Raw genomic sequence first — 21,235 nt, forward strand, 5'->3', positions numbered from 1 at the left:
ACCGCACGTTTTCCCATCAAGTTAGTATTTTATAAATCGCAAACATTGCGTAGAAACTGGCGTACGCCATTTTTTGAGCGTATATCCCTTTATAAATGAGGCCCCTGGTGCGCACCAGAGACCGGACTATTAGGTGTGAATGCACCTAGAGGTAGGTGAAGCAAAGGTCAGGTATGACACGGCCACTTACACAGCAGAACTGTCAACACATACTTTACAGATCTAACATTTGTAATATAAGACATCTCCTTTAATCAAAGTCCAATGTGGCAATAGTACTTGTATTGAAGTAAAGTATCTGAATAGCCTATTGTGTCTGCATACTGGTGATCAGTGTTTTCATTGTTGTAAAACGCTTTTGGAGCCAGCACTGTGCTCTGATTGGTCGTCCAGAGGTCACATGGTCATCCACAGCCAATCGGCTTCCAGCGGTGAGGACATTTAATCACCAAACATCTTCACATTCTTTCTGTCGCGCCCATAGACTGTATATATAAGGTTGCACTTCGCCCGGTTTGGATTACTTATCGGTTTACGCCATATATTTGCTTAAAACCACGCTTTTAATGCTCCAGGCTCTTCTGAAATACTCTCAGTTTTTGGTGTGTGTGTTTCTGCAGACACACCCTCTGAAGTGAAGGATGAGAAACCGAGCATTTTCTCACTGTTTTTTCCTGTTATCTGTTTTCCAAGGATACGGAGCAGCCCCCGGAGGCATGGCGGTGAGAAAGCGTTACAATGTGATGTGTTATCGGGATTAAAGCAGAATATGTGCCCGCTGTCCGGGACAGCCCGGAAGTGGCTCGAGTTGACTGATTATACCGGTTTATCTGACATTAAATCTGTTGATGATGCTCCACCTGTTTAAAGGTTATACCTGGTATCAGTTAACGGTGGGGGGAAAGTGCATACATATATATATATATAGTGTATATAGAATATGCTGTTGAGTAGCCTACACTTAAAATAAAAGGCGTTTTTTTAATTGCTTCCACATGTTCGCAATGGTGGAAGAAATACTACTAAAAGTCATGCAATAAAATATTTGTTTACATTTATATTATTATTATTATTATTATTTTATATATACTACAAGGATATTAAAATACTACATTAAGTGCTCTTTAATTGCTTCCATATTTTAAAAATTGCTCCTTTATCACTAAAAGTCATGCAATCAAAAACAAAATTCCTATTATTAAAATTAATATGTATTATTTTATTTTACTTTTACTCAAGTACAAGATCTGAGTACTTCTACTTTACTCAAGTACAAGATCTGAGTACTTCTACTTTTACTCAAGTACAAGACCTGAGTACTTCTACTTTTACTCAAGTACAAGACCTGAGTACTTCTACTTTTACTCAAGTACAAGACCTGAGTACTTCTACTTTACTCAAGTACAAGATCTGAGTACTTCTACTTTTACTCAAGTACAAGACCTGAGTACTTCTACTTTTACTCAAGTACAAGACCTGAGTACTTCTACTTTTACTCAAGTACAAGATCTGAGTACTTCTACTTTTACTCAAGTACAAGATCTGAGTACTTCTACTTTTACTCAAGCACAAGACCTGAGTACTTCTACTTTTACTCAAGTACAAGATCTGAGTACTTCTACTTTTACTCAAGCACAAGATCTGAGTACTTTTACTGAAGTCTAAGTTTTACTATGTCTAAACCTCGAGATTATTAACATTATTCAAAGGATAAGCAGTAAATATGAAATCATTGAATATGGTTATATATATAATATACATATACATATAAGGCTGCACAAACTGGCAAATGAGTCAACAGGAAAGATTTAAAATCATGATTACAGAAGAACGATGAACTTCCTGCACGTTGTTTCCTCATTTAAAGTTGCTTTATTCAACAGTCAGATGTTCAAGCAATCTTTCTTTGAGGCATTGTGAGTCTCGAAAAGTTTCTCGTTAACCCCCCGTGGAACAAGATCCCTTTCTTCAGTAAAAGCACTAATACCAAACTCTACAAGTATAAACATTCCTTTTTGGACATTATTAACGTATTCCCCAATATGCTGTTCACGTAAACCCAGAAACAATTCATGTCATTTTCAAACTTTTCTTTGAAAGAAAAACTGGCCCGTTTATTCCTCTGTGTGACGATGCTTGTTCCAGCTGATTCAAGACGCTTTTCAAAGACTTTATTCAGCTTAAAAGGAGAGAAACATGGAGGTCTGTATGCTATAATGTGCCTTCAGGGGTGTCCACTTCTAATGAGATAATAAGAAACCAATGAAGTGCTTCCTGATCCCCAACACTTTCTTCTCTCTGTGTCTTCGTCTCTGCAGCAGGATCCAATCTACGGATACTTCACAGCTGTAGCTGGACAGGTAACCCCCCCCCCACAGTGCCTCTGAACATCATTGGTATCATAGCAATCATTGTTGTTTCTCTTATCTCTGTGGATTGTTATTCACTGTATTTCTTTTCCTTATGAATCTGCGACAGGATGGACAGATCTCAGCAGACGAGCTGCAGCGCTGCCTCACACAGTCCGGCATCGCTGGCTCCTACAAACGTAAGAACATCTATTCTTTAATAATGATTATATCCATGCGGGACATTTCATCATAATGCTTGTTTACAGTTGCCCACATGTGGCATTGAAGGCATCAATCAGAAACAGGTTTATCAGCAGGTAGGTTGACACGTACGAAGAATTTGACTTGGTGCCTACCTTGAGACCTCAGAAATCGGGAGCATTTCAAAACCACCGTGGGGGGGGGGGGGGGGGATGCTAGTGAATCGCCAGAGCTGTTAGATTAACATTAACATGCTTATTGTAGTTGTAAGTGCACTGCCTTACGGCCTGTAGCACCATCCTTGACGGAGCATATGGAAAGGAGTGAGCAGATTGTCGAGTTGTCGATTCTTGTTCTGTTTTCTGTGACTATCTTCCTCACCCTCTCAGACTTTCAGTTGCGCGCTACTAAAGAGAAAGCTACCATGGAAACCAAACAATGGTGTAGCTGTATTAAAGTCTGAGTGGAAACAGTCCTCAGTAAATCTGATTTTGTCAGAAATCGGTAGAAATGCGGTAGAAATATGACCCCGGGAGGAAACCGGGAGAGGGCAATGAAATAACGTAACCAGATGAGTGATTACAGCACCTGGTATCATTTTACACACATTTGTATCATACAGATGCAGGACTTACACACGCCTGTTATCTAACCGACAGGTCCGCACGCACTCTCCAGCCGAAACTCTAATAAGCATTCATTCACAAGCTAAATCAGGAGACCTTTAACGTTTTACGTCCGATTCGCTCCTTTGTTCCTCGCTGTACACAGCTCCAGTTTGGGCATTGGCCTGTCATCAGATTGTATTTGTTGTTGCTGCTGTAGCGGAAGTTTAGTACAATTATTTTTGATGAAATACTCCAAATCTCCACCCTCCATAATTGCACTTGCTTCAGTTGCTTGCTACTTTCTAACGGCGGTGAGAGTGGTGCAGTGACGCTATCTATCTTCTATCGATTAGATTTATGATTCGAACATTATAAAAGTAGGGTAGACATGTGGATATTATCCGACTGAACAAAACGTGCATTTATCAAACAGGTTTGTTTTCCACTGACCTTATTTCGAGCTATTTTGCTAAATCCTATGGAGAAATCCCACTGCTTTTTTGTCAAGGGAAACCGAGAGCAGCTTACTTCCGGATTTTAGGATGCGTCACTGCAACACTATGCGATTTGATTGGAATGTGAGGCAAGGGAAGCCAGCCGCCTCTGGCTTCCCTTGGCATGACCCTGACCAATCACAGGTTGGCAGGGGCATCACGTGAGCCTCATCTGATTGGTCAATCCCTCCATTTTTTTTCACCAAGGGAAGCCAGATTCGGCTGGCCTCCTCTCGCAACAGTGAGTGCAATCTACTGTTTCACCATAACATCGACAGGGGCGCTTTTCACTCTTTGTAAAATACTCAATGAGAATGGGGGAGAGACGGGCCGGCAGCAACACACAGCAAAGGAGAATTATCGAAACAAAACAAAGTGTTTTTATTTATTTATTTAAATTATAACTACAATCCAAAAAAACAGGGGAAGCCTGGCTTCCCTTGGCCTCCCGGAGAAAACGCCACTGTATACATAAATAATTTCTAAGTAGCAGTCAGATGAATGTTGTGGATGTTGTTTCAAACGTGCAGGGGTTTAAGTCTCATGGCCTGTGGGATGAAACTGTCTCTGAGTCTGGTGGTTCATTTAGTTAACTTAAGATGTGGAGGTTTAAAATTAGCTTGTTTTGGTTGATAATTTCCACGTTCAGATTGTTTAACAGTGGCTTAATGCCTGCAGCTTTCAGGGCTGTGGGAAATAAACAGGAAGTAGAGAAATGTAGAGTATTTACTGAAGGTTTTCCCCATGGATGTTTAATAAGAACTGGATACAGCGTGGGAGGCGGGGTCTCGTTCTTTCCTATGAGAGCTGCTCATAGAGAGGCGAAGTCCCGCCCTTCTACTTCCGCTCCATGGGACCTTATTCCGGAAAAAGTATGTATTGAAGTCAATGGAGAGAGAACACTTATATTTCGATCCCGTTTGAATTGTGCCACGAATTACACATATGATGTTTGTCAATTTAAAAGATAATTTCCAAAAAGTCACAGTTTGTCATAAAACTGTTGAAATATAAAACTATGAAAAATACGCCACTAGAAAGACTACAAATCCCATAGTAAGTGATGTCATTAACGTTACACATTACACTCGTGTTACTCACAGAAACCTTGTAAAGCCGGTCCCGCATGCTGGCTCTCATGGAACCGACTCACTCCCCTTGTGTGTATTTGCAGCTCTCAACACGCCCAGACTTGGAGTGATTTCCACCTCTTTTAATACTTTCCGCCTCATTCTGAGAGAAAGAAGTGAAGTGTTTCAACGTGACGGCCGTCTGGGTGTGTAGTGCGAGACGGGAGATGTAGCTCATTGAGCGTTTCACACCAACAAAGTGTTACTTCACAGTTTTACGACACATTTTTTTTTTACTTGAAAAATGATCTTTTAAATTGACAAACATCATGTGTGTAATTCGTGGCACAATTCAAACGGGAGATAAAGATAATCTTTCTCTCTCCATTGACTTCAATACATAATTTTTCTGAAATAAGGTCCCATGGAGGAAAGGGAGGGACTTCGCCTCTCTATTGGCGCATGAGGACAAAATGGCCCAACTTTTGAGAGAGCGAAACGTCACGGATTACCCATCATGCCTGGCTGTCAGAGCAGAAGTGCCCTTATGTAGCTCACAGAGCATGCGCCCCTTAAGCCCCGCCCCCTGAGCTCCCACTCTCGGCTCAGTAGAATGAATGGAGAGAGAAAATAAATCTAGATTTGGCTTTTAGTGCATTTTACAACTTTAAGGACCGAATGATTCTAATAAGGGCTAAAAGATAGTTCTTACTGGGTAGTTTATTTAGTTAAAAAAGTATCCTCTGATTTACAGACGTCTCTTTCTCCATGTTAGTCAATGGGAAAAGTCTTTCTGGGCCCAGTGATGTCACGGACTGATACGGAAGTTGTAGTGATGCTTTTCGGACACAACGAATATTTTCCTCAGAGTCCGGCGCACTTGGGGGCTTGGTTTTTTTAATTTTTGGTGTGGACAAACTGGCTTGGTCTTTTTGCATTGTTATGTTAGAAACAGCAAAGAGCCAAACACAACATGCTGCAGGCTGGAAGCTTTTGTCTAAAATATTTCATCTGTAGCATGAAGACCCCCCCCCCCCCCCCCCCCCTCCCCCTCCCCCTCCTCACCTCTATGGAGCAGGAACAGGAAACTGAGACTCACAGCGGAAATAAACTTGAAAACACATGTGAAGCGTGAACAGCTAGATCAAATAACCACAAGTAAAGGGACAACATAAAAGCTAGTCAGGAATGTCTTTTCAAATCATTTGTATATTCATTCAAATAAATCTTTACATCCCGACAGCAATCGATTTAACACACTGTGGAAAAAAAAACAAAGTAATGCGATATTTTATAATAATAATAATATGACTTAAGGCGAGACACCCCAGGTGAATAGGGTAATTTTTTTAACTTAAAGGTATCAGCTAGAAATTTCTCCAGTTAATTATTTACAATAAGGCAATTGTCTTTTGTATTACAAGTTTTCTGAAATAGCATGTTTAAATATGCAAATTATCCATGATCTCATTAAATATGCACATATTTTAACACATTTCAGGAATCGAAATCTGAACTTTGGATATAGCCAGATTCAAAATTCTTGTTTCATTTTGTAGTCATATTAGTATCTAAGGCTTTCACAGAACGGATATTGGATATCTCTTTTTATCACTCCATAAATCAGAAAATACTGTCAACAGCCCTAAAATATCCATTTTCGCCATGTTTTTAGGTATACAATGTTGTATAATTCAGGCTCTGAATTATATATGAACAAACCCTTCTGTAAAAGCCTTCATAATATTGATGGGAATATAACTGGAAGGTTTGGTGTATGTACGTGCTACTGAAGTTGAAATTTCGAAGTTACCTTCGTCACAACATTATAAGCGTTAAAGCCATTCAATAATTAGGCAGGGCCAGTCTATTGATTGCGTGAAGTAGAACCGCGTGACTCAGTCATCCTTTAGCTCAAAAAGCATTTAAATACCGCATTTAGAAACTGATGAACTCAGTGTGCATCTGGACCCGGTGACAACATTACCTATTGACGCAGCAACCACTGTAAGTTATATTCTTGTTTAATTAGACTTCTCGGTTTCATTTATTCGACTCTGTATAATTGTTACTGTAGCTTAAACGGCTAAATCGCTTTTGAGAGATTTTAAATCTCAGATCTGCTCAGGCGAAACCTGCTTTACAGCTCTCAGCACTCAAGCCTGCATTATTAACATAGGCAGGGCCAGTCTATTGATTGCGTGAAGTAGAACCGCGTGACTCAGTCATCCTTTAGCTCAAAAAGCATTTAAATACCGCATTTAGAAACTGATGAACTCAGTGTGCATCTGGACCCGGTGACAACATTACCTATTGACGCAGCAACCACTGTAAGTTATATTCTTGTTTAATTAGACTTCTCGGTTTCATTTATTCGACTCTGTATAATTGTTACTGTAGCTTAAACGGCTAAATCGCTTTTGAGAGATTTTAAATCTCAGATCTGCTCAGGCGAAACCTGCTTTACAGCTCTCAGCACTCAAGCCTGCATTATTAACATAGGCAGGGCCAGTCTATTGATTGCGTGAAGTAGAACCGCGTGACTCAGTCATCCTTTAGCTCAAAAAGCATTTAAATACCGCATTTAGAAACTGATGAACTCAGTGTGCATCTGGACCCGGTGACAACATTACCTATTGACGCAGCAACCACTGTAAGTTATATTCTTGTTTAATTAGACTTCTCGGTTTCATTTATTCGACTCTGTATAATTGTTACTGTAGCTTAAACGGCTAAATCGCTTTTGAGAGATTTTAAATCTCAGATCTGCTCAGGCGAAACCTGCTTTACAGTTCTCAGCACTCAAGCCTGCATTATTAACATAGGCAGGGCCAGTCTATTGTCGCCCATCAGCTGTAGATAGTTAACTAATTAACTTCAGCTGTGAGAACTGAGCAATCAGGCGTCCATTTCGGGTAGCTCTTTCCTGGAGCGTCAGCTTCAGCGGCAGACAGGAGTAAGACTGACAAAGACATTAGAGTCCTACAGGAGTCACGAGGGAGGCAAAGAGGAGGCAAATCCTACTTTGATTGAGCTAAGTATCGTTGGTGTTTTTAATTTTTAATTTTGTTGTTTAGCCCCTCATGCTATAATCATGTGTATTTTCTCCATTCCTGTTCATGTGTCTTCTCGCAATTATCACTGGCCCCGTGTATCTCGTAATCGATATAACCGGCCTGCTCTCGTCTATCCCACGTGCTCCACTGAGATCCAACATCTAGTTTCAGGTGGCCTGTGGAACTGCCAGTCAGCTGTTCCTAAGGCTGACTTCATCTCTGGCTACACCTCCCTGCAGTCTCTGGATTTCCTTGCTCTCACTGAGACCTGGATTACTCCATCCAACACATCCACCCCAGCAGCTCTCTCCACTGCATATTCCTTCTCCCATACACCCAGACCCACTGGCAGAGGAGGTGGCACTGGTCTCCTGCTCTCTCCCAAATGGAGCTTTTCCCTCTTCAAGCTACCTAACTTTACTCCTTCCACCTTTGAGTTCCAATCTGGGTTAATCTGGGTTAATCTGGGTTAATCTGGGTTAATCTGGGTTAATCTGGGTTACTGTGACGCATGCCGTCACAGTAACCCATCCTATACAGTTAACCATTGTTGTTCTCTACCGTCCACCAGGCGCCTTGGGGGACTTCTTGGAGGAATTAGATCATCTCCTCTCACACATCCCTGAAACTGGCCCTCCCGCTGTACTTCTCGGAGACTTCAACCTCCAGATGGGGAAGATAGACGAACTAACATCTCTGTTAACCGCCTTTGCTTTCTCACTCTCTCCGTCCCCACCGACTCATAAAGCTGGCAATGTCCTTGATCTCATATTCTCAAGGAACTGCGCTACTTCTAACCCCTCTGTAAACCCGCTCCACACATCCGATCACTTCTTCATTTCATTCTCTCTATCCCTTTCCAAACATAACAAACTAATCTCTTCCCATCCTACACTTGTCCGCCGTAACCTTCGCTCCCTCTCTCCCTCTACCTTTGCCTCGTCGGTGCTCTCAGCCCTCCCTTCCTCTGATTCGTTCCAACTACTGCCTCCAAACTCTGCTGCAGAAACTCTCCTCTCTACTCTCTCATCCACTCTGGACTCGCTCTGTCCTCTGACATCTCGGCAGGCTCGTCAGTCCCCTCCGGCTCCCTGGCTAAATGATGCACTGCGTGCTAATAGAACCGTCCTTAGGGCAGCAGAGCGGAAATGGTGGAAATCCAAACACCGTGACGACCTCCTAACCTATCAGGCTCTCCTCTCCTCTTTCTCTGCTTCGATCTCTCAGGCAAAAAGCACTTTCTTTCAAGATAAGATCCAATCTTCCTATTCCAATCCTAAAAAACTATTTTCCATCTTCTCCACCCTCTTGGACCCTCCAAAAGCTCCTCCCCCCTCCTCACTCCTGTCAAGCGACTTTGTTACCCACTTTGAAAAAAAGGTTAATGATATTCGCTCTTCTTTTTCTGACTCACCTTTACTCACCGCTGGGTCACCAGACCTTCCTTCCACCAACACACTAACCTCCTTTTCCCCTCTCTCTCCAAGTGAGGTTCTTACCCTCATTACCTCTGCCCGCCCTACCACCTGTCCTCTGGACCCTATCCCTTCAAACCTCCTTCAGACTATCGCTCCTGATATTCTACCGTTTCTCACCCATTTCATCAACACTTCTCTAACTTCTGGTCACTTTCCAAACAGTCTCAAGGAGGCAAGAGTAAACCCTCTCCTAAAGAAACCCACTCTCAACCCGTCTGATGTTATAAACTACAGGCCTGTCTCTCTCCTCCCGTTCCTGTCTAAATCACTTGAACGCGCTGTCTTTAAACAACTCTCCTGTTATCTCAATCAGAACAACCTTCTGGATCCGCACCAGTCTGGTTTCAAGGCAGGTCACTCCACAGAAACTGCTCTCATTGCTGTCACGGAGGAACTGCACACTGCCAAAACTGCATCCCTCTCCTCTGTCATCATCCTGTTGGACCTGTCTGCTGCATTCGACACGGTGAATCATCAGATCCTCCTTCGCACTCTCCAAAAACTTGGAGTTTCAGGCTCTGCACTTTCCCTCCTCACCTCATACCTGAAAGACCGTACCTACAGGGTGACTTGGAAAGGGTCTGAGTCCGACCCTTGTCAATTAACTACGGGGGTCCCTCAGGGCTCTGTTCTTGGTCCCCTCCTCTTCTCCTTGTACACAAACTCGCTCGGATCAGTCATTAGCCTGCATGGTTTTTCTTACCACTGCTACGCTGACGACACCCCAATTAATTCTGTCCTTTCCCCGCTCAGAGACCCAGGTCGTCGCACGCATCTCTGCTTGTCTAGCTGACATCTCTCAGTGGATGTCTGCTCACCACCTCAAGCTCAACCTTGACAAGACTGAGCTGCTCTTCCTCCCGGGAAAAGATTGTCCAACTCTTGACCTGACAATCAACATCGGCACCTCAGTTGTTTCCCCGACTCAGACTGCAAGGAATCTGGGTGTGACCCTAGATAACAACCTGTCCTTCACTGCAAACATCGCTGCTACAACCCGCTGCTGCAGATACACGCTTTACAACATCAGGAAGATACGTCCCCAGCTGACTCAGAAAGCGACTCAGGTTCTGGTCCAGGCTCTCGTCATCTCACGCCTAGACTACTGCAACTCCCTCCTGGCTGGTCTACCTGCATGTGCCATCCGACCTCTGCAGCTCATCCAGAATGCAGCGGCTCGTCTGGTTTTCAACCTTCCTAAATTCTCCCACACCACTCCGCTCCTCCGCTCCCTTCACTGGCTTCCGGTAACTGCTAGAATCCACTTCAAGACACTGGTACTTGCTTACCGTGCTGCGAATAGATCTGGCCCTTCCTACATCCAGGACATGGTTAAACCGTACACCCCAGCGCGTGCACTACGCTCTGCATCAGCCAAACGACTCGTTGCGCCCTCGCTGCGAGGGGGACCCAAGTTCCCATCGGCGAAAACACGTGGGTTTGCTATCCTGGCTCCAAGATGGTGGAATGAGCTCCCCATTGACATCAGGACGGCAGATAGCTTGCACATCTTCCGGCGCAAACTGAAAACTCATCTCTTTCGACTCCACTTCGAGCGCTAGAACGATTAACGAAGCACTTTTATACTAATAAAGGACTGGATTACCTATAGCCAGTTGAGTAGCACTTGAAATATTTGGCTCTATGAAACCTGATATACTTATATGATTCTGTTTTCTTCAAGGTTGTGTCTTCCTGGTCGAATGTACTTATTGTAAGTCGCTTTGGATAAAAGCGTCAGCTAAATGCAATGTAATGTAATGTAATGTAATTACATTTGGACTTTCGGAGCTATTGCTGCTAGCCTCTTTCATGGAAAAGAGTTGCACAATTTAAAGACATCTAGCTCACTGTTGATGGCTTCTCCAGTGATTCAAATGCAAGCTTTCATACCTCTCACGTGTGTGAATCTGCATATTACATGTGCTGTATTTCTGAGCAAATGGACAGCGTTATCCCACAATGCAGTGCATGCATAATGGGAATAAATCCACTTCTAAGTTTAACTGACTATAAACGTCCCCATTACCTCGTTTTTGATCCAGTATTTGGTGCACGTGTTGCATATTTCCCCACCTGTGAAAACAGAAATACTAGACGACCTGTAATAGTTGACTAGGGAGTTGAGTGTATATATTGTGCATTATCTGTTATTGAGTCGTACTGTGGCTACACAGTGATCTATCTTCTGGTTTCAGACGTTTGTCCTGATGATAAAGCGATCTTTTTGAGTAAAATGCATGGTAAAAACACACCAGTAAGAGTACGTGATGTGTCCTTGACAGTCTCCTCAGAGGGACATGTCCAACAGTATGGGCTTTTCTGAGTTCAAGGAGCTGTGGCAGTCGGTGAACAGCTGGAAGAAAACGTTCGCCTCATACGACCGCGACCGCAGCGGGACGGTGGAGGAACACGAGCTGCAGCAGGCCTTCAGCGCCATGGGTAAACTCACACAACCCCCCCTACACACACCCTTTACTCAAGTAGAAGTACACACACCCTTTACTCAAGTAGAAGCACAGATACTCCTGTTTAAAAATACTCTGGTGAAAGTAGAAGTACTGACTAAACTTCTTTACTCAAGTCAAAGTAAAGAGGCTTTGAAATGTACTTCAGTAAAAAGTACCCATAACTAGCAGCTGTTTTAAAGAGTACCTGACCTCCCTTTATATTAATAGAACAATAATGTCATTGTTAGCTAATGAATGTTTCCATGCTGAACAACGGCAACATGACAACGTTTCCATTGGTCCCTCTTCTTTAGAGAAGACCAGGAAATGATGGATACACGGATCGTGTTCAAATCAATAGGCACGCAATGACTCTAAAGAATAATGATCACGCCACCAAACACACATTCAGACTAAAGGAACCAGCTGTTTGGAAAATGAGAGAAGTAGAAAGTACAGGTATTTGAGTTCAACATGTAAGAAGTAGAAAGTACAGGTATTTGAGTTCAACATGTAAGAAGTAGAAAGTACAGGTATTTGAGTTCAACATGTAAGAAGTAGAAAGTACAGGTATTTGAGTTCAACATGTAAGAAGTAGAAAGTACAGGTATTTGAGTTCAACATGTAAGAAGTAGAAAGTACAGGTATTTGAGTTCAACATGTAAGAAGTAGAAAGTACAGGTATTTGAGTTCAACATGTAAGAAGTAGAAAGTACAGGTATTTGTGTTCAACATGTAAGAAGTAGAAAGTACAGGTATTTGGTTTCAACATGTAAGAAGTAGAAAGTACAGGTATTTGGGTTCAACATGTAAGAAGTAGAAAGTACAGGTATTTGAGTTCAACATGTAAGAAGTAGAAAGTACAGGTATTTCGTTTCAACATGTAAGAAGTAGAAAGTACAGGTATTTGGGTTCAACATGTAAGAAGTAGAAAGTACAGGTATTTGTGTTCAACATGTAAGAAGTAGAAAGTACAGGTATTTGTGTTCAACATGTAAGAAGTAGAAAGTACAGGTATTTGGGTTCAACATGTAAGAAGTAGAAAGTACAGGTATTTGTGTTCAACATGTAAGAAGTAGAAAGTACAGGTATTTGGGTTTAAAGTGTAAGAAGTAGAAAGTACAGGTATTTGGGTTTAAAGTGTAAGAAGTAGAAAGTACAGGTATTTGGGTTCAACATTTAAGAAGTAGAAAGTACAGGTATTTGAGTTCAACATGTAAGAAGTAGAAAGTACAGGTATTTGGGTTCAACATGTAAGAAGTAGAAAGTTTTACGTTACCATTGACTGTTAGCAGGCTCAATGTCGAGTCAAGGCAACATAATAAAGGAGACGGTAGCCGAAGTAATCAAAAGAAGAATTTAATTAATAATTACCACCATGGTTGAACAAAGGAAATATAAAGTAATGACAGACAAGACCACATACTGCACAGACAGGATCAGCACCAGACAAAGGGGAAGGCAGAATACTTATACATGAGGTAATGACGAGACAAGACACACCTGGGTTAATTACAAATGGGTACACCTGGAGGGGAAACGATAAGGACTACAAAACCATAACAGGAAACTACAGCTAGACATGACACATCACACTAGGAGCCCCTGATCAGGGCACAAACAAATAACACCCCCACACCCAACTTTATGTCCATAACCCCAAGGCGAAATGGGGGAATGAACATAAACAGAAGAAGGAAACAAGAAACAATAATACTGTCAGCACAATAACAAATACTAATTGTACTAACAGCACCGGTATGGACGGCCCTAACCCCCACACCACCCCATGGATAAATAGCACCCCCCCCCCCCCCTGTCGACACAGTCCTCCATTCTGGGCAATGGAAAACTATCACTCCTAGTCACGTTATTTACCCGGCGAAAAGCCATACAAAACCTATCTGTCTTGTCTGACTTATCAACCAATAAGCACGGCGAGCTCCATGGGCTGAAACTGGGCTCAGCGATATTGTTAGTGAGCATGTATTCCACCTCTTTCTGTAACCGCGCCCGCTTATATGGATTCACGCAATACGCGTGCTGTTTAATGGGTAATGCCTCCGCCACATCGATGTCATGTTGTAATACGTTAGTGCGCGAAGGAATATCGGAGAACAGCTCACAATGAGACCCAACCAAACCCCTGATATCATCTCGCTGCGTTGTTGATAAATGGCCAAGATGACAGTCAAGAGTGATCAATGACTCAGTGTTTGTCAACCGTCCCTCCACGACCGCCTTGGACGGAATATTGACGTCATCTTCCAGTTCTCCAACCCCCTCTGAAAAACAAAGACTGTCATTACTCTCATCAATGCTAGATGGGGCCAACATACAAACTGACACCGGCACAGTGGACACACTCGCAGAGGGAACAACAATACTGTCAATAGGATTCACCAGAGGCTCCCTCACATAATATGGCTTAATCATATTAACATGACACAAGCGAGTCTTCCGCTCACGATCCGGTGTCTCGATCAGGTAGTCCAAATCCCCTACTTTCTCTCTAACCAGGTACGGCCCACTAAACCGTGCTTGTAAGCTGGAGCCTGGGACAGGCAACAACACTAAAACCCTCTCCCCTGGCACAAACGTTCTATCCCGAGCCTTCCTGTCATACCAGCCCTTCATCCTCCCCTGTGTGTCACTCAGATTTGTCCTCGCTAGTTCACATGCCCTCTTCAGCTTCTCCCTAAAGCCACAGACACAGTCTAACAGGTTCTTCGGCTCGCTCTCCCCCAACCACTTCTCCCTCAGCAGCTTAAGCGGCCCCCTAACCGAATGCGCAAATACCAGCTCTGCAGGACTGAATCCCAAAGATTCCTGCACCACCTCCCTTGCGGCAAACAACATTAAATGAACCCCTTCATCCCAGTCGTCCTTCGTGTCACGACAGAACGCCCGAAGCATTGTTTTTAGCGTGGAGTGGAACCTTTCCAAAGCCCCCTGGGATTGTGGGTGATATGGGCTAGAGAAACTATGCGATATATCCAGCTGCTTTAAAACCTGCTAGAAGATGCGGGATACAAATTCGTACCTTGGTCGGACTGTACCACGCGAGGCAAACCAAAAACGGAGAAAAACCTCACCAAGGCCTGTGACACTGTTTTGGCCGTTATCTGTTTCAGTGGAATCGCTTCCGGAAACCGTGTGTTGGCACACATAATGGTCAAAAGAAAGCTATTACCTGCCTTGGTTCTAGGGAGTGGACCCACACAATCAATGATAACCCTCTCAAAAGGTTCCCCCACTGCCGGGATAGGGTAGAGTGGCGCCGGTGGAATGACCCCGTTAGGTTTACCCACCACCTGACACGTTGAACACCCCCTGCAGTGCTGCACCACATCCCGTTTCAACCCTGGCCAAAAAAAATTACGCAGCACTCTATCATATGTCTTATTGACCCCCAGATGTCCTGCGAGCCTGTGATCGTGAGCCAAACACAGAATATCGTGACGGTATCTAAACGGAACCACAACCTGCGTCACCACATTCCAATCATTCTCCGCTGACGCGTCGAGGCTAGGAGACCATTTACGCAGCAATACCCCGTCCCTCAGGATATAGCAACTTTTAGAAACCTCACTCTCTCCCACTCCCACAGTGTTCGCAAAAAGGCCTGACAGGCTTGGATCTCTACCCTGTTCCGCGATAAGCTCCTCGCGAGCAAAAGAAAACCCAGCCGCGCTACTGGCAGACTCACACGAGGAAGTAGAGGGCATTAAAGGGCTGAGACCGGCTGGAATAGATTGAAGAACAGCATCACATTCAAGAGGGGCAATTTCAGGAACAAGCTGAGACGATGACCACAAGTCGGGTTGCCCCGGGAGCGCCCCCTCCACCTCAGGCTCCCGTGGTACTGCACCCTGGGGATTATCCATAAGTGGGTCACGACACTCAGGCACCCCATTAACAGTCGCTATGATGGTATCAAACAAGTCCACGTCGTCCTTTTCCTCAGCCAGAGCCTTAATAACCATGGCCCGCGTGACTGCACATGAGGAGAACACCCTCGGATACGCATCCACCAGGACGTCCACCGCCCCAGACTCTGTTGGCACACAAGTCACATCTTCCTTCACGAGGACCCTACCCCCTGCCAGATCATTCCCGAGGATTAATGACACGCCCTCGACAGGAAAACAATTTTCCACCCCAATTACCACTGGCCCCGACACCAACTCAGATGTAAGATGGATAGTGTGAAGCGGAACTTCCATGACATGCATCCCAAAAGACCTGACAGTTATCCCAGCATCCACCTCTGAACCACTGTCAAAAGGCAGCACATCTCTCCGAATAAATGACTGGGACGCAGCCGTATCCCTTAATATGGTCACAGGAACCTTCACCCCTTCGCCGGACAAGGATACAAACCCCTCACTGATGAACGGTAAGTAAGCTTTCATATCCTCACCCCTTTGGGCATCCCTACTCAGAGATGTGTGTGTGGGTGTGATTACCAACAATATTTGTTTACTGGGACGGGTAAGGGCAAAACAGTTCTCCTTTATGTGGCCTTTTTTTCCACAGTGGAAACACTCACGCATTTCTCCCCTCATTCCCCGCTTAGCAACCTCGCCCACACTGCCACCGCCAGAGGCCACAGGCCTGTCACCCAAGCCCCACCTCGGTCTACTCTCCACACTGCGCACGGGATAATTAGGTCTGTCAAAGAGCACTTTGTGCGTCAACACGAACTCATCCTCAAGGCTCGCAGCCACCGAGCACTCAGTCACCTTATGTTCATTAATGTACATCGCCACATTATCGGGCAAACAATAGGACTTAAACTCCTCAAGAAGCACGAGTTCCCGCATCTTAACCAAAGTGTCCACCTTCTCTGACGCGCACCAACGATCAAACAACAGCTCCTTCTCGTAAGCAAACTCCACGTAGGTCTGCACATTGTTCTTTCTAAGAGCGCGAAACCTCTGCCTATATGCCTCCGGCACAAGCTCGTAAGCTCTAAGGATAGCAGCCTTCACCACGGCGTAATCCTGGGTGTTTGGGCAAAGTGACGCGTAAACGTGTTGTGCTTTCCCGGTGAGTGCGCTCTGGAGAAGTAATGTCCACTGGTCATTAGGCCATTTCAGAGTTGTGGCTATATTTTCGAACATAGAAAAATATTTGTCAACATCCTTCTCTGAAAATTGCGGGACCAGACGTAGGTGCCTAGTAGCATCGAACCTAGCTTCAAGATGCACTGCCCGCGCCTCTACCCCAAGCCTTCTAAGCTCAAGCTCATGCACGCGCCCACGTTCTGCCTCCTCCGCTTCCCGAGCGCATAACCGCTCTGCATGTCTCAGCTGCTCGAATTTAAACTCTAGTTCCATCTTCCTCAGCAAAACCTGGTTCTCCGAAACTGGGTCACATGTGACTACCTCCTCCTCCTCAGGTTTGCCCACAGAGCACTCCATAACCTCCTTGGCGGTCAAAGCCTCCACCAGCGCTAACCGCTGCTGCTGCTTTTTCATGCTCGGGGCAAGCCTGACACCGTAATGCTCTGCTATCCCCGATAATTCCTCCTTAGTGCACAAGCCCAACAAGTTGACAGTTGGCCTAGCCACAAAATCACATACCTTCACAGGCATACCTGACCTAGTACCGTCGCACCGGGGGAGGAATAAACTAAAGAACCAACCCCGCTTCCACCAGCATATACGACCAATCAATTAACATATACACAAAAAAAACTAACTCTGTACAGTCTGTTCTTAATAACTCTGGCCACCGCTCCCCTACCGCTATACACTAAATAGAGAAGAGCACCGGTATGACCTTCTGAAGCATCCACACTCAAAATTATTCGCAAGAGATTAACAACTGTCGTGTGTCCAAAAAAACAAAACACCTAAAGCCCATCCCTTAAACGTTTCCATCCCTCACTATCAGACCCCCTATATAACTAACTAGCTGACATACGCCGGCCTAGGAGGAGCCTGACAGGGTCTTCCTACTACCCCGACCAGCATAGACGGTATGTCTACCAGGCGAAGGAAGGAACCATAGAAAATGGTCCAGCTGCCCTAGCTGGATGAAAACGCTCCTTATTGGAGAATTATTTACCAAGAGGGTATAAAACATGGGCCACACACACGACACTGTCAACCATAATTCAAGTGTGGACTAAGCTCAGCGGCCACCACCAAATTCCTGCTCAAATCAGTTTGGCACGAGCCCCCATATTACGTTACCATTGACTGTTAGCAGGCTCAATGTCGAGTCAAGGCAACATAATAAAGGAGACGGTAGCCGAAGTAATCAAAAAAAGAATTTAATTAATAATTACCACCATGGTTGAACAAAGGAAATATAAAGTAATGACAGACAAGACCACATACTGCACAGACAGGATCAGCACCAGACAAAGGGGAAGGCAGAATACTTATACATGAGGTAATGACGAGACAAGACACACCTGGGTTAATTACAAATAGGTACACCTGGAGGGGAAACGATAAGGACTACAAAACCATAACAGGAAACTACAGCTAGACATGACACATCACACTAGGAGCCCCTGATCAGGGCACAAACACATAACAACATGTAAGAAGTAGAAAGTACAGGTATTTGTGTTCAACATTTAAGAAGTAGAAAGTACAGGTATTTGTGTTCAACATGTAAGAAGTAGAAAGTACAGGTATTTGGGTTCAACATGTAAGAAGTAGAAAGTACAGGTATTTGGGTTCAAAGTGTAAGAAGTAGAAAATACAGGTATTTGTGTTCAACATGTAAGAAGTAGAAAGTACAGGTATTTGTGTTCAACATGTAAGAAGTAGAAAGTACAGGTATTTGAGTTCAACATGTAAGAAGTAGAAAGTACAGGTATTTGGGTTCAAAGTGTAAGAAGTAGAAAGTACAGGTATTTGTGTTCAACATGTGAGAAGTAGAAAGTACAGGTATTTGTGTTCAACATGTAAGAAGTAGAAAGTACAGGTATTTGAGTTCAACATGTAAGAAGTAGAAAGTACAGGTATTTGTGTTCAACATGTAAGAAGTAGAAAGTACAGGTATTTGGGTTCAACATGTAAGAAGTAGAAAGTACAGGTATTTGGGTTCAACATGTAAGAAGTAGAAAGTACAGGTATTTGGGTTCAACATGTAAGAAGTAGAAAGTACAGGTATTTGGGTTCAAAGTGTAAGAAGTAGAAAGTACAGGTATTTGTGTTCAACATGTGAGAATTCAAAGTAAAAAGTCGTCAGAAAAATAAGTAGTGGAGTAAAGTACTGATACCAGAAGAATGTACTTAAGTACAGTAACAAAGTATTTGTACTCCACTACTTCCCTTCTCTGCTCCTAAGACACTGGAAGAAATGCTGCACCAAAATCAAGTTAAAGAAAATAACAACAATATGTTTCCACTTGTAATGAGTGTCTCTGCCGATAGAACAAGTGAGCTTTTGATATTTAGATATATCAGATCTTTTAATTAGTTTGCAAAACGTTTTTAAACTGCCAGGATCAGGAAATGTTGTGTAACGATTAACGAAATAAGCCAGAAATGCTGGAAACGTAGCTGTTTCCTTATTGCATGTTGATTTGCACATTTACAGCTTAACACAGGCGCTAACCAAAGTCCGGCCGAATAACTTCACGTTTGGCATTAACCTGCCCGTTGTCCTTAGCAACACCCACACTAAACAGGAAGCAGATCGGTGCAAGAGTTGGTGAGATAATCAAGATTCAGAAACCCACACGTACAGAGACGTCTGGGCTTACAGTGTCTCGGATCAGAATCAGAATTATTGACAAGTACGTTAAAGGAATTTGCTCTGGTGTATAATGTGCACACGTCTCTTCTACATCAACATATGTCCCCTCTTCGTCATGTCTCTTCTTCATCACCATGTGTCCCCTCTTCTTCATGTCTCTTCTACATCAACATGTGTCCCCTCTTCTTCATGTCTCTTCTACATCAACATGTGTCCCCTCTTCTTCATGTCTCTTCTACATCAACATGTGTCCCCTCTTCTTCATGTCTCTTCTACATCAACATGTGTCCCCTCTTCTTCATGTCTCTTCTACATCAACATGTGTCCCCTCTTCTTCATGTCTCTTCTACATCAACATGTGTCCCCTCTTCTTCATGTCTCTTCTACATCAACATGTGTCCCCTCTGCTCCATGTCTCTTCTACATCAACTCGTGTCCCCTCTTCTTCATGTCTCTTCTACATCAACATGTGTCCCCTCTTCTTCATGTCTCTTCTACATCAACATGTGTCCCCTCTTCTTCATGTCTCTTCTACATCAACATGTGTCCCCTCTGTGGAAAGAGACTCTGAAAGTTTCAGGAACAAAGATTCTCTCTCTTTTTGATCCATTTCTATAAAAACCTGTCTGAAAATGAGCTGATCATATTTTGGCCACTTTGTGATGTCATAACGATGTGTTGTCTTGTGTAGCCATTAGCCAATCAGCAACCAAGGTAAACCCCCCCCCCCCCCCCTTAGCACCTGAATCTCCTCCTTGAGCACCATTGAGTTCTTTGTAACCAAATGTCTCTCAGAGGGGCGTGGGGAGGGGCTCCTTATTTTCATCTAAAGTAACAGACAGAGAATCAGCACTTTGGAAACAGGGCTGAAACAGAGGGGGTTATGGGTAATGCTGCAATGACCTGTTTGGTGTTTCAGCCAATCAGAGACAGGCTCTGGATATATCTGAGACCTGTGATATATTGATGAAGAACAGTTTATAGGGGACCTTTTTGCATTGTGCGGAAATGTGCAAACAAATTATATTTTTTTATGTTAAAGTGAATTTGTATTAGGTTGAAATGAATATGATGATGAATGTCCTCTATGATGTTCCCGTGCAGGTTATAATCTGAGCCCTCAGGCGATGAGCATCATCATGAACCGCTACAGCGGGCAGGGAAGAATCGGGTTCGACGACTTCATGAGCTGCTGCATCAAACTCCGTGCGCTGACCGGTGAGTCTGAGGCAGATAGCTTTCTAATAAAATACCAAACATTACTACTGATCCCCAGCAGGCAGTGTGAGCGTCCACCAATCAGAGGGTCTGCGGTTCTGGAGCCTAAATGATCAATTAATTGTATGTAGTGTCTCTACTTTAAAGAGTCCTCTCCTGCTGATGTTCAGGTGTATATCAGTATGTAGTGTCTACTTTAAAGAGTCCTCTCCTGCTGATGTTCAGGTGTATATCAGTATGTAGTGTCTCTACTTTAAAGAGTCCTCTCTGCTGATGTTCAGGTGTATATCAGTATGTAGTGTCTCTACTTTAAAGAGTCCTCTCCTGCTGATGTCAGGTGTATATCAGTATGTAGTGTCTCTACTTTAAAGAGTCCTCTCCTGCTGATGTTCAGGTGTATATCAGTATGTATTGTCTCTACTTTAAAGAGTCCTCGCTGCTGATGTTCAGGCAGTGACGTGCTGGTGAGGTTCATGGCTGGTGAGGCACTGACTCTTTTTCAGAGTCAGATTTACAAATATTATATTTGACCTTAATCGAAATGTTCGGTTATTTTCAAAAGCTTTTTTAGTCTGATGCTTCGA

General features: G+C 43.7%; 1 pseudogene; it reads left to right on the plus strand.

Moving 5' to 3' along the window:
* Positions 1-536: 536 nt before the first annotated feature.
* Positions 537-21,235, plus strand: part of LOC117538278 — a 33,248-nt pseudogene continuing 12,549 nt past the window's right edge.

This window comes from Gymnodraco acuticeps, unplaced genomic scaffold, assembly GCF_902827175.1.
Source record: "Gymnodraco acuticeps unplaced genomic scaffold, fGymAcu1.1, whole genome shotgun sequence".
Classification (NCBI taxonomy): domain Eukaryota; kingdom Metazoa; phylum Chordata; class Actinopteri; order Perciformes; family Bathydraconidae; genus Gymnodraco; species Gymnodraco acuticeps.